This window comes from Panicum virgatum, chromosome 2K (genome assembly GCF_016808335.1).
Source record: "Panicum virgatum strain AP13 chromosome 2K, P.virgatum_v5, whole genome shotgun sequence".
NCBI classification, from domain to species: domain Eukaryota; kingdom Viridiplantae; phylum Streptophyta; class Magnoliopsida; order Poales; family Poaceae; genus Panicum; species Panicum virgatum.
Window position 1 is genome coordinate 19,368,410 of NC_053137.1, and position 17,364 is coordinate 19,385,773.

A 17,364-nucleotide genomic window follows, 5' to 3' on the forward strand; every position below is an offset into this window, starting at 1 on the left:
CAGGCGGGCACGGGCACGTGGCCCCCTTCGGCGGCCGCCAGCCCTGCTACAGGCACGAATGGCCCCGCCGCCAGCCCTGCTACAGGCACGAATGGCCCCGCCGCCAGCCCTGCTACAGGCACGAATGGCCCCGCCGCCAGCCTCCAGCCAAGCTGCAGACGCGAGCGGGCCATGCATCGAGAGGAGCTCCCGGAGGTCCGGGGGGATGGCGAGCGGAGTTGCCTCGGTTTGTTTCACTAGCCACCGCCCGTGGAGGGAACCCCGATGCCGAGTCTGTTGGGTGCTCATTTTGCTGAAGTTTTTGTGTTTTTAGCTATCTGATATGAGATGCAGAGGTTCTTGGAGTTGCTCTAAATAGGCCTGCAGCAACATGGAATTCTTCTAGCCCGTAACTCAAATGGGCTACGTCTAGGCCTTGGCCCAACAGGTGGGGAAAAAAAACTGTTCCAGCCTCTTTATTTGTTCCCATATTTAGAACCCTTCAATAATTAATAATTAATGCACGCCTTGTAAAAAATTCAGCCAACAAATAGGTTGAACAAATTTGATATAGATATGGCTGCATCTGGGATAGTACTTCCCCTCTACCAGCTGTAGTACAATGTACAAATGCAGGACTACTACTTTCTCATTATTCTTACTAAAGCGCTACATATACAAACACGCTTGCATTGTGAGAGCATGCTTAAACATAGCACAACAACCTTGCTTGGGTATTGGAGGTAATTGTTAACTTTTTTATAAATAACTGTTTAGCACTCACAATTCTCACACCGCTATTCTTCGCATGCGTGTGATTTTTTTCGCAGCAACGTCTCATATTATTTAGGAGAATGCCACCATGGAACAGTTCTTTGTTCCTAGCTCCACGCTACTCTTGAGATGGCTGAAACATAGAAGAGATGTCCCAAATTATAGGCGTGATGTGGGGAAAACGAAAATATAGCGTTGCACTTGTGTATTAATTAATATAGATTAAAAGAAAATTGAGGAAAATGAGAAAGGAAAACTTACATGTCAAATGCCTGCCACATAGATTTGGTACTATTGTAGCAGAAGAACCACAGTAGTATCAAAACAATGCTGTCTAATGTATGATAAGGACAAGCACAAGTACACGACCATCAAGAAAAATGTTGTCAACAATAAACAAAAAGTGCCCCTTATTTAGCTCAAACAATGGTAAATGAACACCAAAATTTTAACTCCTTATGAAATAAAACATTCACAATATGAACATTTCATCATGGAGGAGGTCCAACATGACCGGATCGGATACTAATTTTGCGAAGAAAACATATATCATGAAGAATAATACAATCTCATAACTGCATGGAAACCAAGAAAACTGATCGAGATGCATGTGTTTCGTCCTGACTGATGGAGGTAGGGAATTGAACATGCAGAACCAAAACGCAAAATAAGATCGGAAGGGCCGGAAACTTGATGAGACGACTGAGAGAGCACAGAGAAATTATAATTATACGTCATTAGAAAATGGAGGATACTGAAGAGGTATCTCTCCCACCAATCCATGGCGTAGAGGCCGATGGTGACGTTGTACAGGAACAGCTTCCTGCCTATCCAGCTCATCTCTTCTCCTCCCCTCCGCTTCGTTCCTGCCATGTATGTCGATCCACTGGAGCGAGCTCAGCGAGCGAGACTGCGAGAGAGAGAGATGACACTAGCTACTACTATCTGCTGGGAACTTAACTCACTCGCTTAATTGCCTTTAAGCACTAGTGCAGGGGAGCTGAAGAGGCTTGCCATTGGTATTTATAGAAGTGAAAGGGAGCTCAAGCATGTGTTCACACGGAGACGTCGTCGCCTGGTTGCCCCACTGCCCGGCTGTTTTTTCCTTTCCGGTCGCACGCCCACTCACACTTTTTTTTTCTTTTCGCGACCGTGCACGCGCACTCACACTTGGATTGCGCCAGCTAGCACTACCACCAGCTCCAGCTGAGCGATGGACAAGTGTGCAGCTAGCTTGGACACGGCGGAGCTGCAGTGTCCCACAACCGTTGACATTTTTCTGCACCCCCATCTTGTGATTGGAGAAAGCAAGTTCAGACTACAGATCACGCTGACAAGTGTCTGTAAATCACGTCACTGTATCAAGGGCGCGGTGGATTTATTGGTCAGAATTGATGTGCAAGGGTCTCTGTCTGCAGAGGCACAACGACGACATGCGTGTACAATGTCAATCTGTTGCGCCTGTGACTGAGAATTAAAGGATGTAGCTAATAGTTGGCTGAACATCTACATCCAAACATGGATGAGGTCGACGAATCAACCGACCGAGACGTGAAGAAGAACACTGCCGCGCCGCCGCCATGGCGCTCACAAGTCAGCGGGAGGCAGCAGCCTCAAGTGTTCCTTATTTGATCATCAGTTGCAACGCAAATGCCGCGAGCTCGTATGACAAATTCGTTGGTGCACGGCCCGGCCAATTAATGGCGATCGCGAGGCGGTCCACCGTGGCTAGCTGCATGCCACGGCCACAAGGCGGAGCTCGCGGCCGTGGTGGCCACGGGAGGCCAAGGTAGAGGCGCACGGGAGCAGCAACATCTGAGGAGAAGTGGCTAGAGTTTGAGGAGAGGAAGAGAGACAGAGAGGTGAAGAGGAGAAGTGGCTAGCGTTTAGATTTGAGGGTGTTGGCCAGGTTTTTTTTAATACATCTCATGCTCAATCTGAATCGTCGGATTAGGTTGAACGGTCATGATAAGTTGGGCCTTAGCAGAAAATGGACTATTACTACCCTTTTGGCCTGTTTGACATATTTTTCCTTTTTCATTTTATTACACTATTGTGAAGTAACACATAAAAATAATTATTTTACATAGACCAATATATTTTTTATATGTAATAAACTACATATAAGGTGTGTTGTGTAGGTTTTATATTTTTTAAGATGATTTACTATTTTCTATATATTAAATGAATTTTGCATAGTTATCAAAATTAATTCCAAATTGAACTACATGCACACATAATAAGATTCAAAAAGTTGGACAAAATTATACTTGGGCTCATATATTCTATTCTAGTACATATCTTGAAAATAGAATAAAAATTCAACTGTCTTGTAGGGACAATTCAAACTTCGTCTTTCTCCAAATTACCACATAATAATTATAGTAATATCTAAGTTATTTGACTACAAATTGGCATGATAAATATTTTTGGTCCATAAGCTTGCCATAAAAATTTAAATAGTTTTAGTAAAGTTGGACCGCACATTGTTTACAAAAGGACACATCTCTTACATAGTTTCTTATAACATAAGTGGAACTTTGAGATTTTAGTAAATCATAATATTTTTGAACTCGTATGAACGTCAAATTTGGACGCAATGTTATTTTTACCATAACATTAGAAACTATAAAGTTACATTAGCTATTTTTATGCAAAAAATATATTTCCTACTTTCAATTTAGGTGAAAAAAAGCTATATGAAAAAGATCCAAGAAATAGCAATTAACATACAAACAAAAAGATCATTATTTTAGAAAAAAATTAGAAAGAAACATCCAATTTGGAGTTTTTATGGAGAAATACCAATTATAAATTTTAATTTCAAATTAAAAAGATAAAGATAAACTATACATCTATTCTTGTCGCAATGTGATCTTGCCCATTCAAAGGTGTGAAGTTACCAAATGAAGTGCAATCAAATGAACAGTGCAATGGTAAAGACTCTCTAGTCAAAGGTCTTGGGTTCAATTCCTCTTGTGCGACTATTTTCTTACCCTATACTCCCTCCGTTTTTTTTACTTTGTCGTATTTTTTTTTTGAAAAACGGCGGAAAAGCATGTCGTATACTGGTCTGCTCGCCTCGGTCACGGATAGAATTGAATCTGCATGCATGCAGATGGTGGAAAACACTGGTCCGCGCATGGAGGATTTTGCATACAGACTGGGTAGGCCAATGGCCGGGCTGCATGGCTGCATGCAGGGAAGAAATCGAGATGCACTCATTAATCGTTGGAGGGAGAAACCCATGCACTGAGAGGAGATTTTGTGGTGTTTAATCACCTTCTTGGTCTGTGCACCGGAGGGTTATACGACAAGTAAAAAAATCGGATGGAATAGATTCTTTTTTTTTTGCACAGATGATGGGTGCTCCAGCATTTTAGCTCGGCTTGTCCCGATACGGAGGGGTTGCATGGGCACAAGACGGAGTGGCGGAGGATTTTTTTTTTTTTTGCATAGATGATGCGTGCTCCAACGCCTAGCTGTTGGGGTGGGGGGAGCTGCTGCATGATTTGTAGCATGAACTAAAATTAAATTAAATAACAAAGCTTGGTACAACGGAGGAGGTGATTTGGCGGTATTTGTGCTTCACTTTAACCCAAAGTTGCATTGTAGGGTTCAGACCTCATGTTATGCATTGTTTTTTTTTCCAATTTTTTCTCTCCGATAGATGTGTATGAATAAATCAAAATGCACAATTACACCACAATTGATCGTGTAGCCTAGTGGTTAGGCATACGCTTTCCCTCAGCGAATTCGGAAGTTCGAATTTGGGCCACAGTATATATGTGTATAAATAAAAGAATTAAATACCCAATACATGAACAAACAAATGTGTAGCGCAGTTGTAGAGCTTCTATGTTTGCCCCTTGAGACCACGGTTCAAATCCCAAGTTGGTTAAATTTTTTTCAGTTATTTCTTTTCCTTTTTTTCAGTTTATCCTTGTGCGCCTTTTTTTAAGTTTATCCTTGTGCCCCCATTGTAAAGTAACACCAAACAAAGCGGCGCTGGCAGCCCGGGCTGCGGCCGGTGACCTGGCATCCTAGCCCTGTGGTGTGATGCATCCTATACTAAGTTCGGTTCTTAACGTTCATCTGTTATTGATTTTTACTAATTTTTCTATTTTTCTATGCATATATGGATCTATGTGGCCCACCGTTTCTATGACAAGTCACGGTCATCAAGGATACGAGTTGTTGATGGCACACCATTTTTGTGACGATAATGTTCTATGACGCGTGTTTTACTTTCATCATAGTTTCCTAGGGGTCGAGGGCTGTGCTGATGGACTATGATGAAACAGATATTATTCTGTGACGCGTATTTTACTTTTGTCATAGTTAAGTCGGGGCTGAGAGCCACCGTCGAAGACCTATGACGAATCTGGTATTTTCAACATAGATACGGTCTGTTCCATGATGAAGTTTTAGAATGTCATGCGCAAAATATTATTGAAACTACTATTTCTACTAGTGTGTGTATGTGGGGGGTGGGGGGTCTCCAACTCTCTACCTACTGCAAAAACTCCATTGCAAGCAAAAAAGAAAGAAGAGGAGTAGAAAAGGAGGAAGAAGAGGTGGAGATGGAGGAGAAAGAAACAAGCCTCCCCATCCGAAAAAAATCTAACCCCGCCAATGTTGAGACAGAATTGCGGACGGCCTCATATTGCACGATTTGTCTCGAGTACTACTTGAAGGAGCAACTTCTTGTGCGTTTGGATGCCTCACTACACTTCTATGCGTCTGTTTCTGGTTCACGGATGATAGAGACGCACACCTTGCCCATTGTGCAAAGCAACGATTGTGGTCTAGGCAGTGTGCAATGTGCAGTGCCAGTGTAGTATTGAGTTATCTATGGCTACTTGTGTCGGTGTTTTACCGTCGGATCTTCGAGGGGTATCCCAAGGAGAGTGGTTATGAGTAGGGACTCGCCGAGATCAGAACGCGATGGTGCAAGGAACACAAGGATTTAGACAGGTTCAGGCCGCCGGAGCATAATACCCTACGTCATGTGTGGTGATTTGTATTCCTCAGGTATTGTTCGATATTGTGGAGGGGTTTCTGTCCGCCCTTATATATTTTGGGGGGACCGGGTTACATGAAAAGTCCTAGTCGAGTTCTGTTAGGATCCTAGTCCGAGGAGTTCGGCTAGCTTCCGAGTACGTCGACTAGTTCTACTCCTATTCGGGTAGATTCAAAAGAGGTAGGGTATATCCATGTGCTATTCCCTACTCTAGAACATTCTGTGCCTGTGGGCAGTCCCGTTGTCCCGGGTCTGACAAGCCCCCGAGCTCTTCGTAGTCGAGTCCTGCAGGCATCGAGCATTTCTGAAGATGTTCGTCGGGTACTTCGAGAGCTTCTGGACTTCTGTCTGCGTTGTCGAGCGCTCCGGGTGCCTCTGGAGCAGGTTGTCCATCCTCAGAGTCCATCGAGTGCTTCGTGTAGTCTTCCGAGTGCTTCTTCGGCTGCATCGAGGCTATGAGGTGCTCAAGCCCCGAATCTGTCTTGGTATATGGTGCGCGATGTACTCGCGCTCCATATGGAGTAGCCCCCGAGCCTTAGTTTGATTCGATGAATCAGGGTGAGGATCAGCTCAGTTCTCTGGGTTCTTTGACCTTCCGTTTGAAGTCCGAAACTTGTTCGAAAAAAGTTGCCATTTATGATGCGTATTCCGTAGCCCCCGAGTCTTGAATTCAAATTCTTGATTTGGGGTTAAGGGTCCAGGAGAATCGTGTTACGTCCTCTTGTGATCTTTCTGAAATCATCAGTGTTGCAGTGAATCTTTTGAAAAGGTGACAGTACGGTGTACTGTTTGCCCATGGATACACGTGGCGGGTACTGCTGCAGAATCTTTTCTGTTTCGCCCGTGAGCCTCTCTGTCTTTGGATGTCACGAGTTGAGCTGCGACTCTGCTGCTGCTTCTATTTAAGCAGGATATGCTGCGCTTGAATCTTCATTCTTGCAGTTGTAGCCATGGGTTTCGAGTGGAGTTCCTCGCTGGAAAGTACTCGACCTCCTGATGAGAGTACTCGGTTCATCCTTGTAGGTGCTAGAAGAGTGTTTGCGAGCAGCAAAAACACTTGCTATCCTCCAGGCCGCCGGCCTTGCTTCTCTAGGCTTATCCATTCTGGCCGTCTAGTACCTGGTTGGTGGAAGCCGTATCAGAAGCCTTTGCGGTCTGTTGTGGCCATTCTCTGGGTTTTAGTGGCTTCTGGAGAAATGGCATTGTTTTTGTTGCAAAAAAATATCAAGAAGAACAGATACAAGAAGAGGATTTGCGATGTTTCTGATCATGCATATCTTCTTACAACAAGCCTTTTCCTCCCTGAATGTATCTGGATTACTCCCCGTTAGGAGTAACAAGCTTTGTATCTTTGTATCAGCCCTTGGTATTTTCTTATATTGGGATGTAATCCTTGTAATCGGATTTCCTTTGGAGTGAATCCCGGGGTTGCTGGTTGAAATAACTCTGAGAACTTGGTTCATGACCTTTGAACCTCTTGTTATTTACCGTACTGCCACGGGGTATGCTTATTTAACTGTTCGAGTAAATCTAGGTTTAGCACGCTTTCTTAGCCTTCTTCCGTCACCGCTAACTCATTTGCTCTTGCCTTCGAGTGCCGCGAGAAAACTAGGCACCGCTAGCCCCCGAGCGTGAAGCAAGAGAAAATCATTCTCATGGCGCCGAAGAGGTCTGCTGCGAAGGGGAAGGCGAGAGACGCTTCCAGAGACGAGGCGGAGTTCTAGGGATGGAAGTCGAGTAAGTGTACCGACTCCCATCTTTTGAATCTGGTGCAGAGTCATCTTCTTCAACCTCGGAGCGTGATCCATTGGCGTGGATCTGTGGGGGAATCTTTTCCCCATGAGGAGGGAAATGAATCTGTTGTTTTCCTTCCTTATGTTCTTCGGGGCCTCGGTTTTCCTGTTTCTAATTTCTTCCAGGGCCTCCTTTTCCATTGGGGGTTCAGGTGCATCATTTGACCCCTAACTCCATTCTCCACATCTCAATTTTTATCCATCTTTGTGAGGCTTTCTTGGGGATTGAGCCCCACTTTGATTTGTTTCAGTATTTCTTCCATCTGAAACCCCATCCCAACGAATCTAAGGTTGATGTAGCCGGGGGAGCCGGGTTATAGTTTCGTCAGGGGAAGAAACCCCAGTACATCTCTTATGAGTTGAGTGATAAGGTCATCGACTGGAAAGAGATGTGGTTCTTATGTTAGGAACCTTTATTCTTCTCTTCCCCTTCGCACTCCTGCCCCCCCTGTGAAGAAGCTGAGTTGGAATTCCAGGGGCGGCAATGTAGATCAGGTCAACTTTCTCCTTGGAGAAATTGAGAGGGTGAAGGCGGATCACCGAATTTGCGGTGCTTATGTGATTGTGCATTAGTCAATGCGGAGGGTCCAGCCGTTGTAGCGACGGGTCCATTTGGGTTTTTAGTATACGGGAGAGACGGATCCTTCCTGTTATAGCTGATCTAAGATTTCTGAGGATGACCTGAAGGATCGGGTGATGCGTTTGCTGAAGAACGTGGCTGGGACGACCAATATTGCTGGGACTTTCAGTGCTGGCAGACATCCTCGAGAGGTATTTCTTTGAGTAGTGGATTGTAGTTTTAAGTCGAGTACTTTTTGTCGAGTAGTCGAGTTGATCCGGTATCTTTTGTGCAGATTAACTTTGAAAACTATCGGAGTAGGCCTCCGCTGCCTGAAGATGTGCCTTTGGTGCATACTGACTCAAGTGTGCATCTGACTTCTTTTGTCTTGAATTTTAGTTCGAATTGACCGTTGGATCTTTGATTGATTGCAGTTGTATCTTCCTTTGCAGGTCCGTCGGCCAGTCGGACGGCGTCTGATGTCCAAGACCGGACAGCGGACGAGCCGGTAGTCGAGTCTACAAGGACTCGGAAGCGGAGCGCCGCTTCTGCTGGGAGTAGTGACAGGTGAGTACGGGTTGGTACTTTTCTGGGTTGTTGCGTTTGATTTTGATGGTTTTTTCTCTTCTTAGGCCCCCTTCTCCTTCCAAGAGGCAGGCGGTGGGCTCTGTTGAGAGCCTGGCCATCACGACTCCCGCTGCGCCGGCTGAATCCGGCGGGAGTGGCTCTGCTAAGAGGCAGAGTTCTTCGGGGCTAAGTATGGTCTCGAAGTTTACTAGATCGAAGAAATTTGTGCTCAAACACTCCTCTCAGTAAGTGCGATTGTTGATCGACTGCTTTTTTGCTTTCCTTTGATTATGTTGTTGAAGTGTCGAGTGCTTCTTCTTCTTTTTGTAGCAATCCGGACGCTCTTGGTTTTGATGAGTCGGAGAAAGGGATCTTTGGTTCCCTTAAGAACATCACCCAGTTGCCTCCTGGTTCGCCAAAGGAGGGTGATCGGGTAGCTGATTCTGCTGCTGGGGCGGCGAAAAATCTGGTCACCGAGGAGGCGGACAAGAATTCTCTGGTCGCTGGCACCAGTGAGTGACTTGTTGTGATCTATTGGTTTTTTTCATCGAACTTTTGTTAATGTCTTTGGATTTTTCAGATAAGCAGACCGGTGACCAGCCGAAGAGTCCTCCGTCTGCCGCTAACATTGATCCGATTTTGCTGGAGCCGTCGCAGCAGGAGGCGAATTAGCCGGTCGGGGAGTCGATTGCTATTGCCCAGGGGATTGTGGGCTGCCATTCTGCTCTCGTTGTAAGTATCTTTTTGTACTCGAGTACTTTTGTTGAGTTGTCGAGTACTTTGTCTTGATCGCATTTTGTTGGCAGGATCTGGCTAAACAAGTTGCTGAGCAAGCCGAGTTCCTTTGGCAGACTGGGGAGGATCTCCGGTTGTCGGCTGACCAGTCACTACAGCTTGAGAATATGGCTGCTCTTGAGAAGTCTACTCGGGAGCAGTCGGAAAAGGTCAAGCTTCTGGAGGCCCAGGCGGAGACTTTGGAGCAGGACAATTTTGCTCTGAAGGATAAGGCCTCCAAGCTGCAGGAGAAGGTCAAGGCTGCTGCCAAGGAGAAGAAAGGAATTCTTTTCCTTCTTTGATGCCTATCCTTCGAGTAGTTTTCTTCTGTTCTCATGTTTTCCTTGCTTTGACAGAGCTTAAAAGCTTGTTGTTGCGAAAGGATAATGAGGTGACTGATCTAACCAATATTATGTATTGTCACACAGATGTTGTGGAGAAACTGTCCAAGATCAAGGCTGATGCTGATAAGCAAATGGTCAGTGATATAAAGCAGATCAGAGACTTCGCGGCTGATCGTGATCAGAAGGCTCAGCAGCTAGCTGATCTTGAGGCGGCAGCTCAAGTAGTCATGGGGGTGGTCGAGGATGAAGAAGCTGGCGAGAAGAGTCTGTTGGAGCATCTTCGTGAGGCCCCCCAACGACTCAGCAACTTCTTCTTCGACACTTCTAGGAATTACTTGGCTCATGCCTTAGGATTAGTTAAGTCCTTTATCCCTTCCGTGAACTTGTCCTTTATTGGCGATGGGGTTGCCGTTGGCTGTTCGGAGGAGCGATTCTCTGAATATGTCACGGAGATGAAGCCCATCGCTGATAAGGTTATCAGCGGCTTGGAGCCAGCGCCAGAGGCTTGATTAGTTGTTGTAATATCTTCTTGGCTTTTTGTGTGGGTGTGAGTCCACTTGAGTACTTTAATCATTGTGATGTATAGTACTTTTTTTTTTCTTTTATTTGACGGCCGGTTGGCTGGTTGCCTTTTTCATGAAGCTTGTTATCGGCTGTCTTGAATTATTTCTTCGAATACCGTAGTAGTCGATTTGCTTGTCGTCTCGTGGACGAGTAGTTCTTTTGTAGGAAATGGGGAGATTGTTCGAGTACTGTAGTAGTCGATTATTCTCTGCTTTTGTGGATGATAGTTCTGTCTTGGTGGAAGGAGATTTTGGTCCTTCCTAGGTCGAGTACTGTGATAGTCGACGAGTTGTCGTCTTGAGGACGAAAGGTTCCTTCTAGGAGTTAGAAGTTTTGTGTCTTCTCGGAGTCGAGTGCGTAGCAGTCGATGAATTGTCATATCTTGGGTGACAGTCCTTGGAGATAGCGAACTGTAAGGATCGATGGACCAAGATGGGGGTGAATTGGGCCTTTTTCAAATTCTAAAACAAAGTAAAGCAACCTTATCCTATGCAATGCTAGTAGGGCACCAATTCACCAACCGGATAACTAAGCTACTAACACAAGCTAAGGGAGCTAAAACAAAGTAAAGCCTAGCAAGGTAGAGCTAAGTTATGATCTCTAAGTCAAGCACATTAGTAAATTGCATGAAAGAAAATGCTTGAATAAAAGGAATGGACAAGAGACAACCGGATTTTTTCCCGTGGTATCGATGTGTTGGCACACACACCCCTAATCCACGTTGTGACACTCACAAAGAGTATTGTCACCTCCCAAGTCACCGAGACGAGGGCGCTCACTAAGAGTCTCCGTTCACCATCCCGGCGTGGTGGAGATCAAGCCACGTACAATCTTCTTCTCCGGGCTCCCACAATCCTTGGCAAGCTCCGCGAGAAACACCTCGATCACCAAGATCGCCTAGGTGATGCCAATCACCAAGAGTAACAAGCTAAGGCCTTCACTTGAGCAAGAACCGATCACCAAGAACGGATGCACACTAGCTTCTCTCTACTCAAGTCCTTAATCTTGCTTCTTGATTGATTGAATGCACAAGTATGTGAATGATGAAGCTCAAGGTGGCTCTTGACTATGGTATGAGTGTTTGGATGTTGCCTGGTGTCAAGAGTAGGCGAAATGACCCATTGGAGGGGTATATATAGGCAGCTCACACAAATAGAGCCGTTGGAGAAAAGCTGCCAGAAAACTGCGTAGCGCCGGTTAATCCGACGTACCCCCCATTGTCATCGTCGGTTTAACCGGTGAATGTAAACTGCCTCTTCTGAAAACTAGCCGTTACAACTGGGACAGATTAACCGACGTAGCATCGGTTTAACCGGTGAGTGTAGTTGTCCACTGAACCACTGAAAAATCAAGTCTCTGGACAACTGCACCGACGTTAACTCAAACCTATCGTCGGTTTAACCGGTGAGTACAATTTTTAAATTCCTCTGAAAAACCATCTCACTGGTCAATTGCACCGACGTCTTGATTCAAACAGCGTCGGTTAATCCGGTGAATAGAACTTGAATTTCCCTGGAAAAACCAACTCTGGACCAATGCACCGACGTTAAATTCAAACACGTCGGTTTAACCGGTGTATTGAATTTGTCCAGACTCTGCTGACTTTGTTTAACCGACGTATAGAAAATTGAGAGCGTCGGTTAAACCGGTGTATAGACTTTTTCTGATTTTGTCTTTTCTGATTTGAGTCTTGAATGAAATCCAAATATTCTTGAGATATAGTTTGAGAACCACTTATTTGAACTTCTAGAAACCTGAGTGACCATAGTGTGCATCCATTTTCAAATGATCATGTCCATGCTCAAGTTACTTAGCCTTAACCCCTCTTAATAGTGCGATCACTACAAAACTATAAAACCTATACTAACATAAGTGTCCTTCTCAACCTTATGACACTTAGGACTAGAAAGATCCTTAGTCTTGACATAAAATTGAGTTGAATACCGAGATCGCCTTTTTGAATAATGAAATTGAGGGGCCTCTTTTGACATATGACCAAATGAGCGATAATGATCTATTAAGCTGCACAAACTCATTAGTCACAATAATGGTTGTCATTAATCACCGAAACATACCTTGAGGGCCTAGATGCTTACAATCTCCCCCTTTTTGGTGATTGATGACAACACAAACATAGATGACGAGAGAGCGAGAAAGATAAAGCAGGATAAACACAAGCGAACTCGAAAAGAAGGACCAAAGAGCTCAACGGCTCAAACGAAATTCATAGATATGTCTCAAAGCACGGCATACTCAAGCGACAAAAGTACATATCCATGAACTAACACCAAATGTGATACAAAGAATCAAAGTCCTGATAACTACGAGCTCTCTCTAGCTCTACCCTCCCCCTAACTCTGGTGCTCCCCCTAACACCTCTCCCCCTTTGGCATCAAAGCACCAAAAGGCAAGCTACGGTGCGTGCTGTCGTGGTACGGCGACGAAGCGGTCCGGGTCGTCGTCGTCGGACGGAGAACTCTCACCCTCGGTGACAGACGGAAGCTGCTGGTCTGGGTCTGAGCTCACTGGGGGAGTAACTGTCGTGGAGGCTCTCGTGCTGGCACTGCCTGGTAGAGGATCCGTAGAAGTCGTAACCGGGTCAGCAGAAGAAGTATCAATATCTGAAGAGGTGACTGCTGAGGCTGCCGGCTGCGTCGACTGTGGAAGCAGGGACTCCTCTACTGCTCCTCCCCCTGAAGGTGCTGCCTGAAGTGAGGAAGGGAGGGCGACCGACTGAACCGCTGACGGTGAGTCCTGAAAGAGTGTGGTCGCCGGCAGTGGTGAAAAGAGCGGACGACCGGCAGACCCAAAGAGTGCTGACATCGAGAACGTGGTCTCCGGTGTCGCTGAAGTAGCTGGGGCTGCAGTAGGGGCTGGAGGAGGAGGAGCTGGTGTGACGGCAAGCTGAGGTGCTCCTACACCCTGAAGTCCGGGCTGCTGCTGCTGTGGGGCGAGTCCGGTGTGAGAGTAAAGCTGGGAGATCATCCCGAACATCGCCATCATGCCCTGCTGCATCTGCTGGAACTGAGCGTCTGTCCTCTGTGAAACTCTGTCAATGAGGCCGACAAAACGCTCCTCTGTCGCTGCACGCTCTCGGGCTGCCTCTCTCTGAATAGCAGCAATCTGAGCCTCATGGGCTCGCCTGGCCTCCTCCTGAGCAAGTCTGTCCTCCCTCTGCTGGGTCACGAGCTGCTGTAGTAGTGAAGTGAGCTCGGACGGCTGAGTCACCTGAGACTCAGAGACTGTAGCAGCTGCTGGTGACTCTGGAGCTGGCTCTCTAGACCCCCCTGCCTCGTGGTCGTGACTAGCTGGGGCTGCTGCAGGGAAGTACTCTACGTCCTCGGAGGAGTCTGACTCAAGCTCAGACCAGTGTATCTCATCCTCTCCTCCGGGAAGCTGTGCCTCGGCGGTAAGCAGTGCCTCGTCCTCCTGTGCTACACGGGCCTGTGCCTCTGGTGACAACTGTGCCATGGCAGCTCTCTCTGCCTGTCTGCCCCTCCTCCGGTCCTGTGGAGCTGTCGGTCGGTAAACTGGGAACCGGGGAGCCTCGTCGTGACGGTAGGGAGCGCTGATGGGTGACTCTGCTGGCACAATCATAGAACATATATAGCTGATCCAGTGTGCAAAGGGAAACTGTCGCACCACACCCATCCCGTCTGTGATCACATCCTCTATCTCAGCCAGAATAAAGTCAACTATGTCAAACGGCTCGTGAGTGAGGATGTGTAGAAGCAGGAGCTGCTGCAGTCCTGTAAACCCCTCTGGGTAGCCACTCCTCGGTAGCAAAGTCCTCCGGAGTGCCATGTGTACTGCGTATGCCTCTGGGGTCAGCAGGCTGGGAACTCTGGCGTAGGAGGCAGGGAACGGCTGGCGGAAACACTGAGAGATCGCCTCATGAGAGGGTGCAATCCCGCCAATCATCGCTCTGCGCGGTGGATCTGCATCTCCGTAAACCATCTCGTGCAGGGAGACGTCAACTAAGTCAACTCCGAGAATCCCTGCTATCATCGCTCTCGACAAACCAAAGACCTGGCCTCCATAAACAAAGTGTACTGCTCGACGCTCGGGAGCAATCCAGGCCGTGGCATAGAAGACTCTGACCCAGTCCTCAATATATCTGTTCTGCTCAATCTGGAGTAACCTGGGCAGGCCCCTGAAGTGAGCGAAGTGCTCTCTGACATCTGCTCCCCCTGCGGCTGTCCTCAGAGACACCCAGTCAAGCACTCTATGCGGGAAGATCCTGTGACCCCGCCTCTGGTAGGTCTCGTAGAAACTGGCCTGAAGAAGCGTCCAGAACCTACGGTCGACTCGGCTGTCACGGGTCACGGGGAACCAGTCCTCCTCCTGAACACTCCACCTGAGCCTCTTGACCTTCGCCGCATTGGCCTTGGTCAAGTTCTGGAGCAGCACACCTGGCTCCAAACGCACAACAGTGTCCATACGGAACACTGCGCGCTCGGCCTCTAGGGCCTCGGCTCTACGAGCTGCTGCTGCTGCAGCTGTGGACCTGCGAGGCTCCTGTGGCTGGTGACCTCCTCGCGTCCTCGGTCCAGTGCGACGCTCGGTCGCCGGTGAAGTCTCTGCTGCTGGGGATGTCTGCCGAGTGCGGCCAGACCGTCGTAGAGTCGGTGACTCCTGTGTGCTCTGCCCCTGAGACTGCTCGGACTGCTCTGCCTCTGAATCTAAATCTGCAGCTGTATCTGACTGATCTGACTCTGCTGCTGCTGCTGTCGCGGCTCTGGTGGCCCTGGCACCTCTCACTCTGCCCATGCCCCTGCCTCTGCCTCTGCCTCTGCCTCTGGAGTCCTCCCTGATCTGGAACGGACGAGCACGGCCTGATGCCTGCTCCTCGGCGGCCTTGGCCACCATCTCGGCCCTCTCGGCCTCCTTTTCTGCGCGAGTCCGCTTGCGAGCGGGCTTCTCGACCACGACTTCCTTCCCCTTTCTCTTCTCGCGACCCATCTCGACTGACGGAGTGCGGAACACGAACGCGGCGCGAAAGAAGCGGCTCAGGCAAAACGTCGAGCACCTGGCGAGCACTGGGTGAAAAGGTGCTGCGGATGTGGCTGCGGCGCGGGGCTGCGGCTCTGAGCACGAGGATGGCGTGGAGTACGGCGGCGCTTGGCGAGGGAGACTCGTGCGGCGGTGAGGGCGTGGTGCGGCGGCAGCGGCGGCTACGCGTGCAGGCGGCGCAGAGGAGAAGGGCTGCTGTGCGGTGGCGAGATGTGGCGGTTGAGGCGGTGCGCAGGTGGCGGCGCAGTGGGACGGCGGCGCGTGGAGGCTTGAGTCGGGCGGCGGCGGCGTGAGGGGAACGAGTCGGGCGGCGGCGGCGTGAAGAGAGAAGAGAAATAGGGGCCGGCATCACGGGCAAGAGACATATATGACAGGCGGGCCCACGATTTTTCTTAACGCCGGTCGATCCGACGCCTAGGTTTTGAGCACCGGTTGATTGCGTCGGTGTAGTTCACCCGAGGCTTCTGCAGATCTGAAACTGAACGCCGGTTGAACCGATGATGCCAAAAGTGTACTCGTCGGTTGATTGATCAAAACACCGGTTGATTGCTAGGTCTGATTTGCATTTATTATCACCGGTTGATCCGATGCTCTGACTTTTGTATACGCCGGTTGAACGCCTGAAGCTTGACTGAGCTGAGACAAACCTTAGTAACGCCGGTTAATCCGATGGGTATAGATCCTTTGAACGTCGGTTTAACCGGTGAAGCCAAAAAAAACCCCACACTCAGCTCACTCTTCTATGCTAAGTCCAATAAACTTATAAAACTCAAAAGAACTCAAGTTAATGGACTTGCATAGGCGACTTTACCCCTCAAAATAAATAGGATAGCACACTTGCTTAAATAAATTTCTTTTCAAACACAAGGAAAAGCCGCAAGAGAGACAAAGCGCCAAATAAAATGTATGAGCCATGTCATAGGAATATTGAAGATAGAAAGCTTCAAACTCATCATGACATTGCTCACTAGGCAATAACGCACCTAACACTTTGCTCTTTTCACTTTTCATGAATTAAGATCTTGTATATGAAAACAAGTCTCATTTTCATCAAGTGATCTCCTTTGTGACCCTTACGCATGCAATGATAATGCAAGCTACAACCACATGCGAAAGTATAGTAAACATGAAGTGCACATCTATATGACAAGAAATGCATAACAAGAAATTAAGATCTACTTGTCAAGTTTGAACCCACGGGAAGCTTCTTCATGATGAGCCTTTCTACAAGCCTAGAGGAAAACAAGTGGACCACCACCTCTAGCTAAACCCTTGCTCATCACTATCTTACCATGGTTAGACAAGTGTCCTATATGTATGCATTTTTCTATATGACATGGCAACTTACATGACGTTTGCCGCATCTAACACATTAAGCTCATTCCTTAGCCTAACAAAGGTACTCTCGTCTAAAGGTTTTGTGAATATATCCGCCAATTGCTCCTCGGATCTCACACCTTGAAGGGAAATGTCCCCCTTGGCTTCGTGATCACGCAAGAAGTGATGGCGAATATCAATGTGCTTTGTGCGAGAGTGTTGAACCGGATTCTTGGCAATTTTTACGGCACTTTCATTGTCACAAAGGAGTGGGATCCTATCTAGTTTCACACCAAAGTCCAAAAGGGTTTGCTTCATATATAGGATTTGGGCACAACATGCACCGGCCGCTATATATTCCGCTTCCGCGGTGGACAAAGCCACGGAATTTTGCTTCTTACTTGACCAAGAAACTAGAGAACGCCCAAGCAAGTGGCAACCCCCGGAGGTACTCTTGCGATCCACACGGCTTCCGGCAAAATCCGAATCCGAGTATCCCAAGAGATCTAAACTAGCGCCTTTGGGGTACCACAAGCCTATGCTAGGAGTGTGCTTGAGATACCGAAGGATCCTATTCACAGCCGAAAGGTGTGACTCCTTTGGGTTAGCTTGAAAGCGGGCACACAAGCACACACTAAACATTATATCGGGCCTAGA

General features: G+C 47.6%; 1 long non-coding RNA gene across 1 annotated transcript; it reads right to left on the reverse strand.

Moving 5' to 3' along the window:
• Nucleotides 1-532: 532 nt before the first annotated feature.
• On the reverse strand, nucleotides 533-1,757 carry LOC120695971. Its single transcript, XR_005683964.1, has 3 exons — nucleotides 1,509-1,757; nucleotides 1,015-1,087; nucleotides 533-886 (listed from the first exon to the last, which is right to left on the reverse strand). It is a non-coding gene; the product is annotated as an uncharacterized LOC120695971 (long non-coding RNA).
• Between the last annotated feature and the right edge of the window lie 15,607 nt (nucleotides 1,758-17,364).